At 41.9% G+C, this 5,181-nt stretch overlaps 1 pseudogene; it reads left to right on the top strand.

Moving 5' to 3' along the window:
• Window positions 1–2,587: 2,587 nt before the first annotated feature.
• On the top strand, window positions 2,588–4,940 carry LOC128588370 (mitochondrial Rho GTPase 1-like; annotated as a pseudogene).
• Window positions 4,941–5,181: the final 241 nt, after the last annotated feature.

Raw genomic sequence — 5,181 nt, 5'->3', positions numbered from 1 at the left:
GAGACCAGGCGGTTCCTGGACCAGGCTAGGGCAGCCCAGGCAGCTCCCAGCTGCGGAGGACGCTGCCCTGCGCTCTGGTCTTCCCACGCTATGGGCCTTGAGCCTCCCACGGCCTCCGCTGAGGCTGGCGATGGGTGCATAGGCGCTGGGGTAGCCCACTCAGCCCCTGTCCGGAGCCCGAGTGCAGCTACAGTGGGCACGGGGAGGCCTGTGAGGGCCGCTGTCCCCGAGTGCCTGGACACCGCTTCACAACCCCCACAGGCGTGAGCCTGTTTCCGCGGGCTCAGGTTGTTCACTTGCGAAGGCTCACCCCTTCTCTCGCTGCCCAGGGCCGAGAGATGCCCAGTGGATGCAGGTGCCAGCTGGGATTGTACTGACAGCAGTCCTGGGGGGCAAGGAGGTGAGGCAGGTTCTTGGAGCCACACCCCCCAGGGAAGTCCAACGGAAAGACCCGGGAGGCCACTGAGACTGGGAGAGCTGCCCCCAAAGGAGGTGAGAGGAGACCCGGCCTCGCTCCCTGTGAGCCTGGGTCCCTGCGGAGAGGGAGTTAAGGAATGAGCTGGGTCATCAGGTACAAGCCCCATGGTCCTCCTGGTTCCATGGCCCTGTTTGCCTAAGTGAGCTCTGAAACCTCCATGGGGGTCATGTCTCCTGAGATCCTGTTCTGGGTATGTGAACAACTGAATTTTGAAATAGTTTCAAGTGTAGTCTTGTGTTTTGCATGTTTATCAATCTGCAATTAGTTTGACCTTAACTTTCACTTTCCAAGCTAGGTGACTTTTTTCTTTCTTGTTTAATTGTTCTGGTTAGGACTTCCATAACTATCTTGAGTAGAATTTGGAAGCGTGGACTACATCACCGTGCTCCTGATTTTAGATTTAATACTTTCAGTATTTCAAGACTGACTGACATTAGTGCTGGGCTTTTCATTTATGGCCATTGCTGTGTCAGGGTAAATTCCTCCTGTACCTAGTCTGTTGAACATTTTTATCATGAAAAGAATTGCATTTCTTCTGTTGCTTTTCCCACATCTATTGAGGTGAATCCTCATTTTTTTTTCCATCTGTTAATACGTGATATCAAATCTAATGATTTGTATTTTTTGAACCATCTTTGGCTCCTAGGGATGAATGTTGCATGGTTATGGCAACATTTATTGGGTTGCTAACTTTGGTTTATTGATGTTTTGTTAAGATCTCTTTTTTATTTTTTTTAACTTTATTCAAATTAATATGAGGGTACAATATTTAGGTTACATTGTTGTCACTTCCAGGATAAAGTTCCATTTGTAGAAGAGCCCATCACCCAGGTGGTGTGTTATGTACCCTCACAATGTGCACATTAGCTGAGATCCCACCAGATGCCCTCCCTCCTTCCGCCATACATCCTCCCCTCTCCCACTTCCCCCTACCCCTGAACTGGACTATAATAGTGTTTTATTGTTCTTAGGAACATGCAATTGTTTATATATTGATTTCATATTAGTATGGAATACATTGGATATTTATTTTTCTATTCTTGCGATACTGTACTAAGAAGAATGTATTTCAACTCCATCCAGGTAAATGTAAAAGATGTAAAGTCTCCATCTTTTCTCATGGCTCAATAACATTCCATGGTGTACATATACCACAGTTTGTTGATCATTCATGGGTTGATGGGCACTTAGATTGCTTCCACGACTTGGCAATTATGAATTGAGCTACAACAAACATGCTAGTGTAAATGTCTTTGTGGTAAAATGATTTTTGTTCTTCTGGGTAGATACCTAGTACTGGGATGGTAGGGTCAAATGGAAGGTCTACTTTTAGATCTTTGAGGATTCTCCATACTTCTCTCCAAAGGGGCTGTATTAGTTTGCAGTCCCATGAGCAGTATTCCCTTCTTTCCACATCTACACCAGCATCTGGTGTTTTGTGACTTTGTGACGTGGGCTAATCTCGCTGGGGTTAGGTGATATAATAGAGTGGTTTTGATTAGCATTTCTCTGATGATTAAAGACAATGAGCATTTTTTCATGTGTTTGTTGGTTATTTGTCTGTTATGCTCAGAGAGGTTTCTATTCACATCTCTTGCCTGCTTATAGAGCTGGTTGTTTGCACTATTCTTATTGTTCATTTTGAGTTCTCTGTAGATTCTAGTTATCAGGCCTTAGTCAGATTCGTAGCCTGCAAAAATCTTCTCCCATTCTGAGGGCTATCTGTTTGCTCTGTGGTACTCTTAGCTGTGCAAAAGCTCTTTAGCTTGATCAAGTCCCAGTTATTTATTTTTGGTGTTGCTGCAATTGCAGGGGGTGGGTGGGTGGGTGGGTAGGTGGTCTTCTTCATAAAGTTTTTCCCCAGGCCAATATCTTCAAGTGTTTTTCCCACACTCTCTTCTAGAATTTTTATTTGTGTATTAAATTTAAATCTTTTATCCAGTCCCACTGGGCTGTCCTGGCTCAGGTGCTCTGAAGTAACTGAGGAGGCCGTGTGGTGGGCCTGGGCAGCTGAAGAGGCTGGCAGGTGATGCCAGTAGCGTGGGGAGACCAGCACCATGGAGTGGGTGCACCTGGTGAAAGGAGTCCACTCCAAGCATGTGGGCAGCAGACATGAAGAAAGACCTGCGGATCCTGCTGGTGCCAGAACCTAGAGTTGGGAAGACATCACTGATTATGTCTCTGGTCAGTGAAGAATTCCCAGAAGAGGTTCCTCCTCGAGCTGAAGAAATCACCATTCCAGCTGATGTCACCCCTGAGAGAGTTCCAACACATATTGTAGATTACTCAGAAGCAGAACAAAGTCATGAACAACTTCATCAAGAAATATCACAGGCTAATGTCATTTGCATAGTGTATGCTGTTAACAATAAGCATTCTATTGATAAGGTATCGAGTTGATGAATTCCTCTCATAAATGAGAGAATAGACAAAGATAGCAGCAGGCTGCCTTTAATGTTAGTTGGGAAAAAATCTGATCTGGTGGAATACAGTAGTACGGAGACCATCCTTCCTATTATGATCCAGTATACAGAAATAGAAACCTGTGTGGAGTGTTCAGCAAAAAACCTGAAGAACATATCAGAGCTCTTTTATCATGCACAGAAAGCTGTTCTTCTTCCTACGGGACCCCTGTATTTCCCAGAGGAGAAGGAGATGAAACCAGCTTGTATAAAAGCCCTTATTCATATATTTAAAATATCTGACCAAGATAATGATGGTACCTTCAATGATGCTGAGCTCAATCTCAACTTCTTTCAGAAAATTTGTTTCAACACTTCATTAGCTCCTCAAGCTTTGGAAGATGTCAAGAATGTAGTAAGGAAGCATATAAGTGATGGTGTGGCTGATAGTGGATTGACACTGAAAGGTTTTCTCTTTTTACACACACTTTTTATCCAGAGAGGGAGACACAGAACTACTTGGACTGTGCTTTGATAATTCGGTTAGGATGATAATCTGAATTTGATGCCTGAATGTTTATTTCCCCTGCTAAAAATACCTCCTGATTGCCCTACTGAATTAAATCATCATGCATATTTGTTTCTCCAGAGCACCTTTGACAAGCATGATTTGGATAGAAACTATGCTTTGTCACCTGATGAGCTTAAAAATTTATTCAAAGTTTTCCCTTATATACCTTGGGGGCCAGATGTGAATAACACAGTTTGTACCAAGGAAAGAAGCTGGTTAACCTACCAGGGATTCCTTTCCCAGTGGATCCTCACAACCTATTTAGATGTACAGCCATGCCTGTAGTATTTGGGCTACCTAGGCTATTCAATATTGACTGAACAAGAGTCTCAAGCTTTAGGCATTACAGTAACAAGAGATAAAAAGGTCGACCTAAAGAAAAAAACAGACTCAAAGGAGTGTGTTAATCTTTTCCATATTTACACTAGTGAATTTAATTATAATATGCCTGGGGGATGTCTTATTTGGATTGAGTTGTGCTGGCATTCTGAAACTGTCTGCTATCCAAGTTTCAGAATCTCTTGGCATGTCTGGAAAATTCTCTTTCATAATTTCATGGAGAAGGGTCTCTGTGCCTTGCAAGGCCACTTCATCACTTTCAGGGATTCCAATGAGGTGGATATTAGCCTTCTTTGAATTATCCCAAAGCTCTCTGAGGGAATGATCTGTTTTTGCTCTCCATTTCTCTTCCTTTTTACAAGGGTACATGTGAAACTTAGTGAATGCAGAATATGATTGTCTTAACACAATTACTAAGAAAATGCCAGACATGCTATGTTAACCAGTGTGATGAAAATGTGCCAAACTGTTTATAAAACCAGTGCATGGTGCCCCATTATCGCATTAATGTACACAGCTATGATCTAATACTAATAAAAGAAAAAGAAATGTGTTCAGATGTAACTTAATTGGAATGAAAAACTGTGGGAAAAGTGGAGTTCTTCAGGCTCTTCTTGGAAGAAACTCAATGAGGCAGAAGAAAATTCATGATGATCATAAATCCTACTATGCATATGTTTATGTATATGGACAAGAGAAATACTTGTTGTTGCATGATATCTCATAATTGGAATTTCTAACTGAGGCTGAGATCATTTGTGATGTTGTGTGCCTGGTATATGATGTCAGTAATCCCAAATCCTTTGAATACTGTGCCAGGTTTTTTAAGCAACACTTTATGGACAGCAGAATGCCCTGCTTAATCGTAGCTGCAAAGTCAGACCTACATGAAGTTAAGCAAGAATATAGTATTTCACCTACTGATTTCTGCAGGAAACACAAAATGCCTCCACCACAAGCCTTCACTTGCAATACTGCTGATGCATCCAGTAAGGATATCTTTGTTAAATTGAAAACAATGGCCATGTACCCGCACCTGACACAAGCTGACCTCAAGAGCTCTACATTTTGGCTTTGAGCAAGTTTTGGTGCTACTGTTTTTGCAGTTTGGGGCTTTGCTATGTACAGAGCACTTTTGAAACAACGATAATTAAAACAAAATACCATCGGTACCAAAAAAAACCACTTTTAGGTACATTCTGAATGCTGAGTCTAGAAATATTGAGATATTTATACATGCAGAGTTACATTATTAATATTTGTAATTCATGTATAAGAGTATTTTAATATTAGATATAACTGCAGTATTGGCTAGCATTTGGAAAGAAGCAGCTAACAGCCAAAATAAATGGCTAAATTTCAGAGGAAAAAAGGGAATATTTTGTAAATAA

Source organism: Nycticebus coucang, chromosome 6, assembly GCF_027406575.1.
Source record: "Nycticebus coucang isolate mNycCou1 chromosome 6, mNycCou1.pri, whole genome shotgun sequence".
In the NCBI taxonomy this organism is placed as follows: domain Eukaryota; kingdom Metazoa; phylum Chordata; class Mammalia; order Primates; family Lorisidae; genus Nycticebus; species Nycticebus coucang.
Note: the sequence above shows the minus strand (reverse complement) of the source record. Positions and strands in the feature narration are given on the sequence as shown.